Here is a 17,062-nt window from a genome sequence, read left to right on the forward strand (position 1 = left end):
AATTTTTCAGGCCGCTGCTACAGCAGCGGCTGCAACAATACCTACTTTTTCATGCATGTGTACATGCCTAATTTTTCTGGCCTCTGGTGCTACACTGTGGCTGCAAAAAAACAAAAAACAAAAAAAAAGGCACATACATGTGTCAATTCCCCTTCGTGATCGTTACCTTGTCGTGGTGAAGGGGCTTGCGTATCACAATGAAGCGATCACCTCTAGGATTGTGTTGGCACACCCCAGATGATAAGGTCGTTGCTTCATTGTGTACAGACCAAAAGCGATCCGCAGGATAATTTTTCATAAAAAAAAACATTCATTTTCTTTCATTCTTTCTGCGGAGCTGGGTATTTTTTGGCCGCGTTACTGAATGCTCATGAACAATGGCTGTAGGCTCATGCGTCCTTTTGCGGAGATGACAACCCTGGTGGTCAGTCGAACCCAAGGCAACATCATCGACCTCATCCCATATGCGTTTTTTCTGGAGCGTGCCCTGCGAAGAGTACTGGATCAGGCTGTAGATGAGCATGAAGAGGAAGAGTTGTGGTCCTCATCACCACCAGAAGCAGCCTTGTCGTTGTCAATTGCTGGACCTGTGGCAACGCAGAGAGAGGAGTCTGAAGAAGAGAAGTCAGAGGAGGAAGGTGGCTTTGAGGAGGTGGAATACCAGCCACAGCAGGCGTCCCAGGGGGCTTGTTCTCACCTTTCGGGGACCCTTGGTGTTGTATGTGGCTGGGTGGAGGAAGAGACCTTCAATGATGTCAGTGAGGACAAGGAACGGGACATGGCTAGCTTGGTATCCAACCTTGTGCAAATTGGGAGTTTGCGGTTGTGCAAATGGACTGACTGACTGTTAAACGGGGAGTTTGGTCTGTCAGAGTTTGGTCTGTCACTGTGAAGCGGGCGACGGGCGTAACCCTTACACTACTTGACCGATAAAACATCATACCTGATCGTATTCACACACTGGATGTTTTAGTGCTGGTTTACATTGCCGCTACCACTAAAGTAGCGTCGCTTCCAGTGCGACTTTGGCGCGACTTAGCGCGACTTTGGCGCGACCTCATGGCGAGGTGACTTTTTATTTGGCCAATCACAATATCATGTTTTGTGACCGTCACCTAATTTCCTTTTCCTGTTTTTTGTTTTACATATTTCCCCATGTGTGCAGTGTTGTCTGTGTCATAGCTCAACTGATAGGCATGTTTGCCTTGGCATATCATATTTCAGCTTGCCAGAAAGAAAAAAAGACAGCTGGAAAGACACTGCATTAGTTTTCTACTAAAAATCATAAGAAAAATGCTGTTTTTTTTGGGTTGTGGACATACTACAGAGCTGAAACTTGACAGGTACACTTTTTAGACCCCCCAGACACTAAATACAAAAAATGACATGCCTGCCTAAAAAAATGCCCGATAAATGCCTGCAAGAGAAAAAGACAGCCGCAGAGAAGCCGTATTCCTGAAAATATAAGAAAAATGCTGTTTTTTAGGGGTTCTGGACATGCTACAGAGCTGAAACTTGACAGGTACACTTTTTAGACCCCCCAGACACTAAATACAAAAAATGACATGCCTGCCTAAAAAAATGCCCGATAAATGCCTGCAAGAGAAAAAGACAGCCGCAGAGAAGCCGTATTCCTGAAAATATAAGAAAAATGCTGTTTTTTAGGGGTTCTGGACATGCTACAGAGCTGAAACTTGACAGGTACACTTTTGTGACCCCCCAGACACTAAATACAAAAAATGACATGCCTGCCTAAAAAAATGCCCGATAAATGCCTGCAAGAGAAAAAGACAGCCGCAGAGAAGCCGTATTCCTGAAAATATAAGAAAAATGCTGTTTTTTAGGGGTTCTGGACATGCTACAGAGCTGAAACTTGACAGGTACACTTTTTAGACCCCCCAGACACTAAATACAAAAAATGACATGCCTGCCTAAAAAAATGCCCGATAAATGCCTGCAAGAGAAAAAGACAGCCGCAGAGAAGCCGTATTCCTGAAAATATAAGAAAAATGCTGTTTTTTAGGGGTTCTGGACATGCTACAGAGCTGAAACTTGACAGGTACACTTTTTAGACCCCCCAGACACTAAATACAAAAAATGACATGCCTGCCTAAAAAAATGCCCGATAAATGCCTGCAAGAGAAAAAGACAGCCGCAGAGAAGCCGTATTCCTGAAAATATAAGAAAAATGCTGTTTTTAGGGGTTCTGGACATGCTACAGAGCTGAAACTTGACAGGTACACTTTTTAGACCCCCCAGACACTAAATACAAAAAATGACATGCCTGCCTAAAAAAATGCCCGATAAATGCCTGCAAGAGAAAAAGACAGCCGCAGAGAAGCCGTATTCCTGAAAATATAAGAAAAATGCTGTTTTTTAGGGGTTCTGGACATGCTACAGAGCTGAAACTTGACAGGTACACTTTTTAGACCCCCCAGACACTAAATACAAAAAATGACATGCCTGCCTAAAAAAATGCCCGATAAATGCCTGCAAGAGAAAAAGCCAGCCGCAGAGAAGCCATATTCCTGAAAATATAAGAAAAATGCTGTTTTTTAGGGGTTCTGGACATGCTACAGAGCTGAAACTTGACAGGTACACTTTTTAGACCCCCCAGACACTAAATACAAAAAATGACATGCCTGCCTAAAAAAATGCCCGCTAAATGCCTGCAAGAGAAAAAGCCAGCCGCAGAGAAGCCATATTCCTGAAAATATAAGAAAAATGCTGTTTTTTAGGGGTTCTGGACATGCTACAGAGCTGAAAATTGACAGGTACACTTTTTAGACCCCCCAGACACTAAATACAAAAAATGACATGCCTGCCTAAAAAAATGCCCGATAAATGCCTGCAAGAGAAAAAGCCAGCCGCAGAGAAGCCATATTCCTGAAAATATAAGACAAATGCTGTTTTTTAGGGGTTCTGGACATGCTACAGAGCTGAAACTTCACAGGTACACTTTTTAGACCCCCCAGATGCTAAATCCAAAGAAATTTTTTATTTTTATTTTTTTTTAATTTTTCCAATAATTGGCTCTCTATCAAAAAATTATAATTTTTAAGAACTTTTTTTTGCGTGATCCCTCTCCGGCATGCCACAGTCCAGGTGTTAGTCCCCTTGAAACAACTTTTCCATCACTATTGTGGCCAGAAAGAGTCCCTGTGTGTTTTAAAATTCGCCTGCCTATTGAAGTCTATGGCGGTTCGCCCGGTTCGCGAACATTTGCCGATGTTCGCGTTCGCCGTTCGCGAACGGCGAATTTTAGGTTCGCGACATCACTATTGGCGGGCATCGTTCATTGTGATTGATGTGGATCTGCATGCTGGAATACAAGATTGACAGTGGTTTACATTGTGGGCCTTTTCTTTTTTTTATTAATGGGCTTGTCAATGTATGTGTTTTTATTTTTGTTTCAAAATTTATGAATGAGTAGAAGTACTGTGTACCACTTACTTATTCACATGGGGGACCAGTATCTGGGTGCCCCCTAATTGTTCCATATTCTTGGCTACGGATATGAGAAAGATGTCCTTGTTCTCATCAACACAGGCACTAGATGCTTTTCCAGGGTGGTTCCCCACTAGCAAGATACCCTTTCATGTTAAGGGCATTTGGCCTGGTATGGGTCAGAAAAAGGGGGCACATGCTCATCCCCCCTTTCCTGGGGTGGATTTTTGAGGGAACTGCACACTTTTTCTTGGTTTTTGAATGGAGGTCCACCCTAAAATCTTTTTGAGATCTGAAGGGCCTGATATGAATAATGGGGAAAACCCCACATCATTTTTTTGTGTTGGATTCCTAATTAACATCTCTCTGAGCCTTCAAGAAGGAATGGACTCTCTCCAGGCATGCCTGCTTTATGCCTCGTACGAATCAGATAATCGGACGACTTATCGTTCGCATTTTGTTGTATGATACTAGTATCGAATTCAACAATGCGTACTAAACATATGATTTTTTTTTTGTACGATTCTGGAAAATCTTCCTGATTGCATAGCTATGTATCGGCAGCCAGGCTTTTTCTGGGTTATTTTCGTGTTTCTGATCATGCGTGGTTTTGTCTATCGATTTTTAGCGAACGCATACTTTACTGTTTAAACGATTGTCGTTCACTAGGCTATCATACGACAAAAGTTTTCTTGTTTGTCCCTTCGGATTTTGTTGGACGAAATGTTGTGATCGGCTGTCGAAAGCTGTGTACTAACGACGAGATTATCGTGCAATCAATTCGAAAGCAATTTTTTTTGTGCGATTATCTGATTGTGTGTACGAGGCATTAATTTATTAGTTGGTCAAACATGGAGTCCCTCATAGACTTAAGCTAGATCTGCACTATACAGAGGGGCCTTGATGAGGCAGTGTTGCTTACACATATATTTGCAATTATTGCTAAAACTAAAACCTATGTTTTCAATGCAGTTTTGATGCTGGCTAGCTGGTATGTCTGCTAGGAAATACTTTTAGTTTTGTTTGCTCTGCAAAGCCCTTCTATGTGCACCTTGCTCTAAAAATTAGTTATATATTCGGGTGGTTGGCATTTTTGTTTATGTATGCCAAACCCCTATCCAGAATTAGGATAAAATGAAAGTACAGTATGTTCCAATCTGTCATTTGCCAACAAATTAAACTGCACTTTTGTCTTTGTAACTGTCAGTTTTACAGAAATAAGTTATGAGCAAAGTACAGATGCGCCACTTCACAGGCAGGTAAGGGGAACCCACAGGCATGTAATTTAGAGGAATTTAGCATTTTTAATGTTCCTCTTCTAAGTATTAATAAAATTGTTGCTCCCCGCCAAAAGGAATTTTAGTAGAAATGTTTGCTTTGGTACATATTCCAAACAACAGTGTCCAGTCTCCTATGTCATCTATTTGACAATCCTTTGCTATTAGCCTAAAAATAGCCAGAACTTATTTTTAATATTCAGCTCTTATTGATTGCAATGGGGGTTGTATTTGACATCAGAAGTTCTGTAACTTTTGCGAGACTTGACTCGATTCAAACCAAGGTATATTCAGTTAATTTCTAATAGTGAGATGACTGGCTTATCCAAAGACCCCCCTCTTTGGCCCTTCCAAGCCATATAACCAAAGTTCAAAGGCCAAGAAGTCATTGGCAGTTGGTGGCTATGGCAGTGAAAATTCACAGTAGGTCAGAGCATCCCTGAACCATGAACAAGCTACGTTTACCTAGAACCCATATTTGACCTGAACCCAAGTATTATCCCTAATTGGCATGTAGTTTGCTAAATAGGTTCAGAGACTGCTTATGTCTCCAAATTCATGCTATTCTACAAAGCAAGTGAATAATCATTATTTTTGTTTTATATTCTAAAAGTAAGCCAGGTACATTTTGTCTGTAAATGCAATTTGTTACACTAGTCACTGAGTTGTGTGTGGCGCTGTCAGTATCTGCTATGCACTGACTAGATCCTGGTCTGTTAAAACTGCTATCTTGTCCCATAAGGTGCATGCAAGAGAATTATAGAGTGTATTAGGCATACCCAGTAGTCTTAAAGCCCAACTCTGGGCAACTAAAAAATGATTCCTTGCAGTGGGGCTGTGCCCACATTGCAAGGGTTAATGGCTCGTTTGGGTCTAGGTGAACAAAAAAAAATGTACCTACCCAATCCCCTGCTCCTCCCTGCAACCTCTTTTCCTTTATGCCCTAGCGGTCTAGGAATCGAATGTCATCAGGACCAAAGCAGGGCCCATAGCCCTGTATTAGACGTGTTGACGCTGAGGGATAGACCACTGCCAGTACATGGGGTTGCACCGTCTGAAAGGGGAGCATTGGGTAAGTAACTCTCCCATAGACAAAATGAGCAATTAAAATGTCACATTTTACATTTTCCCGAAGTTTTGCTTTAACCAAAGTCTTGTGGGCACTACTGGGACAAGGTCCTGTGGCACCCAAGGAGAAGATGCTAAAGTGCACCCCCATTCCCCTGAGATGAGACAGATTTTCCTTGCATGTCTGCATGTAGAGGGGCAGAGCAAACACATGCTGCAGAACTGACAGACACAATTGACTGGTTCTAATTTTACCACCTTTTGGTCTATGGAAAACCAAATGGGATGGGGTAGTTGAGATGTGGTTAAACCAGAATGATTTAGCCATGGGCATGGTAAAACAGAGCCAGGTTTCTAACATTATTAGCTCCAATATTTGTTGTTCCATCTGGGAACTAAAGTAGTTTATAAATTATTAAAATAGCCTTTAAAGTATGTGTAAAACCACATTACTGCATGTGTGTTGCGGTAACTGGAAAATATGTTATTTCAGTGACCAGCTAATTAAACAGATGAAATACATATTTGGGAGTGGTTTTACATGCCAAAGAATTTGTATTTCCATCCATGCATTTCTAAAATGTACATAGTTCTGCCAATACAGCACAGACTTTAATGGCGGGATCCACCCAGATGCCTGGACCGGCAGCTGGCTCAACCTCTCAGCAAGCCATTGGAAGACTAAGTCAGCTGCTCCCATCCCCTTCACAGCCCAGCACTCCAGTGAGCTCTGGAGGGGCACAGCAGAGAGCCAGAGACTGACAGTCACCGGCTTTCTGCTCACTGGGGACTGGAAACTGAGCGATCAGTGATGTTTGATCACTCATTTCTTGGTCTTAGAGACAGTGGGGGGCAGATGGAGCATCTGTGAGCATAAATATCAATTTTTTTCCATTCCCCTTACTTCTCTTTTAATTTGTTATTTCTACAATTTGGTAATGAAGGACAGCTATGGCCTTTAAACTACAATATGTGTCATGTGTGATTACTTAGGTATGGACACATGGTGGATTGGTGATCAAGCAGGATTTGAAACAAATCACTTTTAATATCCTAGTCATGGGACTGATCATGGGAGCAGGCAGACCCTCTGACTAAGCACACAAAAGGGAGAAAGTGCCTAAAATTCACATGTCAGACTCAGAGCACTAACAGGTTGCAGACAGCAGCAGAAAAATGACTAAAGTCCTATGCAATGTACCCATCCCAGTGCATCCTGATTATTATCCAAATCTCATTTTTTTACTTAATAGGTAATACTAAGACTAACATGGTTTAGGCTTCATGTCATGAAATTTTTACTTGAATTAGAAGAAATCAAATTGGTGACATGAATCAAATCTACTTTTATCTGTGTAGCTAGTAGATGTTTTTTTTTTCTTTTCACTAGAATTATGGACTGGGCCTTCTCATTGGAAAGAACTCCTGCCTTTTGATGAGGGGCAGAGGTAGCCAGGCTGCCTTGGCACACAGAAAACATGAGCCATCTGTTAGTCTGGCACCTTGTGTCCTCTGGTGTGATGTAAGTCATAGACATGCTGAACAGCAAGCTATAGGGGCCATGACCTTGTGTCTTTCTGAGCTGATACAAGCAGCCCCACTGCAGCCAGGCACATCACAAACTATCAGCCTAAATGGAAAAACAGATTTACTTCCATACACAAATAAACTATAGGAATATGGAGCTTGAAATGTCCCCATCCAACCGTGGTGGGAGTAGCTAGGAAGTAGATTACATATGAATATGAAATTATAAAATTAATAGTGACCACTGCATTATCCTCTCACTGTGGAATATGCAGCAGAAAATTAGAAAATGTATTGTAATACAGGTGTACTGTAGTACTAAATGTATTATTATTAGTAGTAGTAGTAGTAGCAGTAGTAGGTGTAGTAGTAGTAGAAGTATTAGTAGTAGCACTAGCAACACAGGCATAATTATGTAGGCTTAACCATTCCAGTTTGCCCTATGGACCCAAGAGAACATTTTATGAATGGCATAAAACTTTGTTTAGTTGGCTTTGGCAATGTAATGACATTATTCTAGGCTTCTAAATTTGGGGCTCATTGAGCCTCTGAATTTTGTAGCTAAACTTTATTTTTAATGCAAGCTGTGTGTGCGTGTACCTGAATTTTACCTGGCGCATGCCTCTTATATTCTCTAGATAGCAAGGCTAAAGAGTTAGAGGAGAACAAACAGTTTGCTGATTGGAGGAGAGAGCTGATAGGAGGCGAGAGCAGAGTGACAGAGAAATAACCTCATCATAGTGCAGCTTTTTGTTTTACTGTCCAGTTACAGGTTTGGGCAGTTCCAGAACAACCTGAGCTCAGAGGAAGTGAGTTGAATGATGAAGAATGCTTTCAGAGGACATCTAGTGGCAGAAATAAAATACTGTGGGGGAAATCTATATATGATTGGTTTCTTCATCTTTCCGTTATCTTTTACTGTGCTATTCATTTCTATCTTGTTATTTTTGGTTGAGATTTTACTGTAATAGCATGCAATGGTGTTTTTTTTTTGGGTGTTGTCAGAGGTCTTCCTAAGAATTTCAACATAAAAATACTTTGTGATACTATTCAATACAGCAAGATGACAGGGGTTTGCATTTATCCAGCTTTTGGGGCCTCAAATCATCTCAGCTAAATTATTGTGAAATATATATATATTTTTTTATTGAATTTACTACTATTATTATTTTTGGTAAGTGTTTGTATGCAATATATGTGTAGGTATGTCTGTATGTGTGTATGTATATGTTCATGCGTAGCTCCCAACAGTCCTTGATTTTGAGGGACTGTTTGGAAGAAAGTCCCTATGTCCCTCATTCCTCCATCCTTTGTCCCTCATTTGGGTCTGATCTATATAGTTGTATATAAAATGCACTATTTATCTTTCAAACCGTGTTTCCCAGTGCTAAACCTTTCATCCAATTTCTAAATTGCTATGTTTCAAAAGCCAGTTAAAAGGAATAGTAGGGGTAAAAAAAAAAGCACTTGTAGGTTTAACAAATCATTTTTTTTGTATAATTCTCCTTTAAGAGGTGTGGCAGAGGGTGTGTCCCATGCCTACATACTTTTGCGAATAGGTGTCCCTCATTCCCATCTCAGAAAGTTGGGAGGTATGGTGTATGTATGTGTTTATTTATGTATGAATGCATCTGTATGTATATGTGTGTGTGTATACTGTGTGTATATATATATATAAACAGTATATATATATATATATATATATATTGTGACAGGAAGTCAGGTAAATCTGTGGATGTAGTCACAGACAGGAGATACATTTCCACCAGGTTTAGACAATTCACCAATTACTATAGGGTGTCGGCTGAAAAGGTAGCCAGGACGGCTTAAGGAAGTTGAAAGGCCTTCAGCTGTTCGGAATGAGGAAGTTAAGGCCTCTATAATTTGCCCAAAGGAAGTCTATTGATTGCTGCCTCCTGACGCTGTGTGAGCTGGGAGAGGAGGACAGTCAGATGTGTGACTCCCGATGCTGTGTGAAGCCTGGGAGAAGGATTGCTGCCTCCTGACGCTGTGTGAAGCTGGGGAGAGGAGGACAGTCAGATGTGTGCCTCCCGACGCTGTGTGAGCATGGGAGAAGACCTCCTGGAGCGTTGTGCGCTGAGGAGGGTAAAAAGTGTGAAGACTTCTCAAGGTGAGAAAATGAACTATTTCTACAGTGGGTACGGAAAGTATTCAGACCCCCTTAAATTTTTCACTCTTTGTTATATTGCAGCCATTTGCTAAAATCATTTAAGTTCATTCTTCTTCCTCATGAATGTACACATAGCACCCCATATTGACGGAAAAACACAGAATTGTTGACATTGTTGCTGATTTATTAAAAAAGAAAAACTGAAAGATCACATGTTCCTAAGTATTCAGACCCTTTGCTGTGACACTCATATATTTAACTCAGGTGCTTTCCATTTCTTCTGATCATCCTTGAGATGGTTCTACACCTTCATTTGAGTCCAGCTGTGTTTGATTATACTGATTGGACTTGATTAGGAAAGCCACACACCTGTCTATATAAGACCTTCCAGATCACAATGCATGTCAGAGCAAATGAGAATCATGAAGTCAAAGGAACTGCCTGAAGAGCTCAGAGACAGAATTGTGGCAAGGCACAGATCTGGCCAAGGTTACAAAAAGATTTCTGCTGCACTTAAATTTCCTAAGAGCACAGTGGCCTCCATAATCCTTAAATGGAAGATGTTTGGGACGACCAGAACCCTTCCTAGTGCTGGCCGTCCGGCCAAACTGAGCTATCGGGGGAGAAGAGCCTTGGTGAGAGAGGTAAAGAAGAACCCAAAGATCACTGTGGCTGAGCTCCAGAGATGCAGTCAGGAGATGGGAGAAAGTTGTAGAAAGTCAACCATCACTGCAGCCCTCCACCAGTCGGGGTTTTATGGCAGAGTGGCCCGACGGAAGCCTCTCCTCAGTGTAAGACACATGAAAGCCCGCATGAAGTTTGCTAAAAAACACCTAAAGGACTCCAAGATGGTGAGAAATAAGATTCTCTGGTCTGATGAGACCAAAATAGAACTTTTTGGCCTTAATTCTAAGCGGTATGTGTGGAGAAAACCAGGCACTGCTCATCACCTGTCCAATACAGTCCCATCAGTGAAGCATGGTGGTGGCAGCATCATGCTGTGGGGGTGTTTTTCAGCTGCAGGGACAGGACGACTGGTTGCAATCGAGGGAAAGATGAATGCGACCAAGTACAGGGATATCCTGGAAAAAAACCTTCTCCAGAGTGCTCTGGACCTCAGACTGGGCCGAAGGTTTACCTTCCAACAAGACAATGACCCTAAACACACAGGTAAAATAACGAAGGAGTGGCTTCACAACAACTCCGTGACTGTTCTTGAATGGCCCAGCCAGAGCCCTGACTTAAACCCAATTGAGCATCTCTGGAGAGACCTAAAAATGGCTGTCCACCAACGTTTACCATCCAACCTGACAGAAATGGAGAGGATCTGCAAGGAGGAATGGCAGAGGATCCCCAAATCCAGGTGTGAAAGACTTGTTGCATCTTTCCCAAAAAGACTCCTGGCTGTATTAGATCAAAAGGGGGCTTCTACTAAATACTGAGCAAAGGGTCTGAATACTTAGGACCATGTGATATTTCAGTTTTTCTTTTTTAATAAATCTGCAACAATGTCAACAATTCTGTGTTTTTCTGTCAGTATGGGGTGCTATGTGTACATTCATGAGGAAGAAGAATGAACTTAAATGATTTTAGCAAATGGCTGCAATATAACTAAGAGTGAAAAATTTAAGGGGGTCTGAATACTTTCCGTATCCACTGTATGTGGAAGAAATAAATAAACTGTTTGCTATGTGAAGAGACAAGCAAAGGGACATGTTCAATGTGAAGAGGAAAAGGGACATGTTCAATGTGAAGAGGAAAAGGGACATGTTCAATGGACATTTGTTGTGTGAAGAAAAAACATGTACTATGGAGTGTCTGCCGTATGATCAGCAAAGTTTGCCCAACAGAAGGTTGGAGACAGACTCCGTAGGTAGGTTCCTGTATGTGAGAAGGTAGCTGCCCACCGTGGCAAGGATTTATTTTGTGTTTTATTTTTATTTTGATGTTTTTGAGGCTTGCACTTGTGTGAAGTAAATTGCAAGAATAAACCAAACTGTTGTTTGCAACCACTTCTCGGCTATCTCCCTGTGTAAACGCACCCCCCCAAGGGGTCATCCACGCCCACCACCGAGCTAATCCCCACAATATATATATATATATATATATATAGATGTATATATATATATATATATATATATATATATCTCACAAAAGTGAGTACACCCCTCACATTTTTGTAAATATTTTATTATACCTTTTCATGTGACAACACTGAAGAAATTACACTTTGCTACAATGTAAAGTAGTGAGTGTACAGCTTGTGTAACAGTGTAAATTTGATATCCCCTCAAAATAACTCAACACACAGCCAATAATGTCTAAACCGCTGACAACAAAAGAGAGTACACCCCCAAAGTGAAAATGTCCAAATTGGGCCCGATTAGCCTTTTTCTCTCTCCGATGTCATGTGACTCATTAGTGTTACAAGGTCTCAGGTGTGAATGGGGAGCAGGTGTGTTAAATTTGGTGTTATCACTCTCACTCTCTCATACTGGTCACTTGAAGTTCAACATGGCAAAGAACTCTCTGAGGGTCTGAAAAAAATAATTGTTGCTCTACATAAAGATGACCTAAGCTATAAGAAGATTTCCAAGACCCTGAAGCTGAGCTGTAGCACGGTGGCCAAGACCATACAGTCGTTTAACAGGACAGGTTCCACTCAGAACAGGTCTCACCATGGTCGACCATGAAACTGAGTGCACGTGTTCAGCGTCAAATAGACGTATTAGTGCTGCCAGCATTGCTGCAGAGGTTGAAGAAATGGGGGGCCAGCCTATCAGTGCTCAGACCATACGCCACACACTGCATTTAATTGGTTTGCATGGCGGTCGTCCCAGAAGGAAGCCTCTTCTAAAGATGATGCACAAGAAAGGCCGCAAACAGTTTGCTGAAGACAAGCAGACTAAAGACATGGATTACTCGAACCATGTCTTGTGGACTGATGATGAGACCAAGATAAATGTATTTGGTTCAGATGGTGTCAAGCGTGTGTGGCGGCAACCAGGTGAGGAGTACAAAGACAAGTGTGTCTTGTCTACAGTCAAGCATGGTGGTGGGAGTGTCAATGTCTGGGGCTGTATGAGTGCTGCCGACACTGGGGAGCTACAGTTCATTGAGGGAACCATGAATGGCAACATGAACTGTGACAAACTGAAGCAGAGCATGATCCCCTCCTGTCAGAGACTGGGCCACAGGGCAGTATTCTAAAATTATAACAACACCGAACACACCTCCAAGATGACCACTGGCTTTCTAAAGAAGCTGAAGGTAAAGGTGATGGATTGGCCAAGCATGTCTCCAGACTTAAACCCTATTGAGCATCTGTGGGGCATCTTCAAATGGAAAGTGGAGGAGCGCAAGCTCTCTAACTGGAGTTCTCTTCCACTCCTCCATGTTGTCATGGAGAAGTGGAAGAGAACTCCAGTGGCAACCTGTAAAGCTCTGGTGAACTCCATGCCCAAGAGGGTTAAGGCAGTGCTGGAAAATAATGGTGGCCACACAAAATATTAACACTTTGGGCCCAATTTGGACATTTTCACTTAGGGGTGTACTCACTTTTATTGCCAGCAGTTTAGACATTAATGGCTGTGTGTTGAGTTATTTTGAGGAGACAGCAAATTTACACTGTTATACAAGCTGTGCACTCACTACTTTACATTGTAGCAAAGTGTCATTTCTTTAGTGTTGTCACATGAAAAGATATAATAAAATATTTACAAAAATGTGAGGTGTGTACTTACTTTTGTGAGATACAGTATAAATATATATTCAGTCTTTCTTTCTTTACTTTGCTTTTGTTTTTGTGTTGCCCTGTAGCCTGTATACTGCCCTGTATACTTGTATATTTCCATAGCTTTTAACCCATTTTAAGTATTCTTTGTATATTCTTTATTCTCTAGTTTTTAGCCCCGAATCACATTGGCTGCTCCAAAATAAAAATCTTTCAAAAGTTTGTACAAGCTGGTGTGGCACTCCCATCCTTTCAAAACGTCTAATTAATGTGAATGGCACATATTAAAGAACAACTCATGGAAAACGTAATTTTTTTTTCTTTTACGTTTTAGAGTGGAGAGAGGTTAAAACACCTGTCAGGTTTTTATTGTGGCCCATGCCCCCATCAGGAAGATCCATCCTTCCTTTTTACCATTATCACCAATGGTGAAAGCTAAAGAAAGTCCTACATTTTGAGCTGTCTCTGGAACAAGAATAGAGGAGAAATCTTCTGATGGGGACATTAGTTCTGGTGACAACCTGGAATTTCCTCACTTTAGAGGGATTTACTCTTGCTTCCTGTTTTGGCTATGAGAAGGGAAGTAAAGGAAAATCTCCCCAATGGGACACAAATTGTGAACAAAAACTGACGGGGGTTTTAAACCTTCCCTTACTCTATTAAAGCTAAAAAAAAATGTTTTGACTTTAATTTGCAGATGGCTGAAAGCAATGAATGAAAAAAGCCACATAAACCATCATGAAAAAAAAAGAAGATTACTACACAAAATGTGAATACATTTATATGTCTGTCAGTTTCAGGTGAAACATGTTATGCCTTAGTATTATATGTTGTACTACAAAGCACTGTCTATTAACGCCCGTGGTAACTGGACACTTTGAGTGCTCAGCATTTTTAATCTGTCCTATAACCATGGTGAAAAATAAATCATAAAATAACTGATAAATATAAAGAATGTGGGAACACAGTCTCTGCTGAATGTACTTCATTTTTGCGTGTATAAATTTGATGTTCTATTATTTTTATCCCAGCTCTGCATGCTGGAGGGCTGGAGCGCTTCGAAAAAACAGTTGCAAACTGCCACAGAAATAACATTTTGCTTGGCGTGTTCTCCTGCTTTCATAACGCAACCAATAATCCCTTTGGCTATCCCATCCAGGTGTCTTACAGTGCCATCGGCCATCTTTAAAAGTGCTAACTCATCCATTTTCCTCCCCCCCTATTGCTTTGCTGTCCTGAAAAACATCTCTGTAAACAAGCTAGCCGTGTCACAGCTTGTTACATTGCTTCTCTCTTCCAAAGAACAGAAAATACTTGTTTTTCTTAAGTGCTAAGAGGCGTCATTACACTGGAATCAGGTTCTTCCTTCTAATGTACTTTATTATGCACTGATTTATATGTTAAAATAACTTTAAAGTGTTTTATGTTATTTGCAAACATTGATGCATTAATAAGTTTATTGAGTTGTTATCAGAAAAACACACTATTCCAAGTTATCATGGTGTTTTTCTGTATTCCTGTACAGTACACAAAATACAGAAAATTGCGTTTGTAGTCAAAATGAAGAATTCGGTAGTAAATTAAATTGAATGTAAATATATGGAGAAATTTTATTTAAAATATATTTAAAATAACTACACCAATTAAAAAATATGTGTTGCATTTCACAAGTTTTATTTAAAAAAAAAAGGAGAGAAAAGCACACATTTTATAACCTGTATTATAACACTGTCTAATTTGTATGGGGCATCACAGACATTTATTTGGCAGTGGCTTACCTGAATGAGCTCCAGAATATTTGTGCTTATAATATATGAACTGTATGCTTATGTGGTTTTAAAAAAATATATTATTGGATGACCGCACGCTTTGTAGGAATATGCAAACAGAAAATGCTTTTGCGATTAGTGAGTGTAGTTGTTTTACATATCCTTAAGGAAACTTTCATTGGAAAAATATGGAGGTCGCATTGCTAAAATCTCCTAAAAATGCAAGTTATCTGGCTGGTTTGTGAATTCAGTAGGTTTACTTTCTCCCACACAGTCCAGGGAACAAGTATGCAGGATAGAGGTTCCGACTTCCCTGCCTGCAGGTTTGTTCCATGGCAGTGACTCAGAAAGCCTTGAAGACAAAGATAACCAAGCCACTATCATTTTTACAAAGGAGTCAGCATTGGCAGCATTCATATCGCTATATGTCCAGTCACTAAGTGGTAACTAAATAGAAGAAAAGTTATTCGCTCATCATCCTGTATTAAAAAAACAAACAAAAAAAAACAAAAACAAATGTATACAGTATGAACCTTATTGTTGGGGAAATTAAATACGGCATCATTACAGTCCAACACAGGGCTCCATTTTTCAGTAACCTCTCCATATCACTTGAGGTGCCCTATATATAACAGTGCTCCTTGGGATGTTTAAAGCTTGGGAAATCTTTTTGTATCCAAATCTGGCTTTAAACTTCTCCACAACAGTATCTCGGACCTGCCTGGTGTGTTCCTTGTTCTTCATGATGCTCTCTGCGCTTTAAACGGACCTCCGAGACTATCACAGTGCAGGTGCATTTATACGGAGACTTGATTACACACAGGTGGATTCTATTTATCATCATTAGTCATTTAGGTCAACATTGGATCATTCAGAGATCCTCACTGAACTTCTGGAGAGAGTTTGCTGCACTGAAAGTAAAGGGGCTGAATAATTTTGCACGCCCAATTTTTCAGTTTTTTATTTGTTAACAAAGTTTGAAATATCCAATAATTTTCGTTCCACTTCATGATTGTGTCCCACTTGTTGTTGATTCTTCACAAACAATTACAGTTTTATATCTTTATGTTTGAAGCCTGAAATGTGGCAAAAGGTCAAAAAGTTCAAGGGGGCGAATACTTTCGCAAGGCACTGTATATCTATTTTTTTTTCTGGCTTTCTGTCACTATATATATATATATATATATATATATATATATATAGTGACGGAAAGCCAGAAAAATCTATGGATTGTTGTGTCCAGGATAGGAGATATATTTGTCCCGGTTTCATGCTGTACACTGATTGCTTTTCTGGGCTTAATGAGGGTTAATGAGTTCCAGTGTAACAGATTAGGCATGCAGGGCTCTCTAAAACTCCCTGGCTGCTTGGGGAAGATGCTCCACCCTCAAACCAGATTTCTGTTTAGGGCTGTGGAGCAACATCTTCTGAGTGGTAAGATTAAGGCTGGCCATACATGGGTTGAATTTTGAAAGAATATTCTTGTTGTGCGTTTTGTGATTCAATGGTGCCACCATTGATTTTTCTAAATTCAACCGACCAAGCCTTCAATTTCAACTCATATTGCTACAGAAAAGATTTTTCATGGCTGGGAATCTTCTTTTCTTTCTGGGAATTTTCTTTTCTTGCACCCATGTGCATTTCTTTTTCAATTATATTTCTCACACGATTCTCCCATCATTGATTCGAAAAATGTTAATTTTTCAAAAAATTTCCAACATGCTCAATCACTCAAATTCGATGACTGCACGAAAATCAGCCGTTGCTGTGGCCCACTAATGGTGCGAAATTCGAACGAAAATTCTTAGATAAGATTTTCGAAAGAAAAAACTTTCGAAATTCGACCTGTATTCGACATGTATGGCCAGCCTAATACACTATATGAAAAATCGGCCAAAATTCAGTCATTTGGACAGTTCTTTTCTTTTTCGGCCAGTTAATGGGCACCAATCGGCAATCTGTTGTGATGTTTTTGAGACGAAAAAAATGAAGGATACGTTTGGAAAATTTCTGCCAAACGAACGATAAATTAAAAGGTTAATGTGTTTCTCGTCCAAACTATTTGAAATAGGTATATGTGAGAAAACGAACAAAAAACTGATTCATTTAT

Source organism: Pelophylax lessonae (genome assembly GCF_965119305.1).
Source record: "Pelophylax lessonae genome assembly, chromosome: 2".
Classification (NCBI taxonomy): Eukaryota; Metazoa; Chordata; class Amphibia; order Anura; family Ranidae; genus Pelophylax; species Pelophylax lessonae.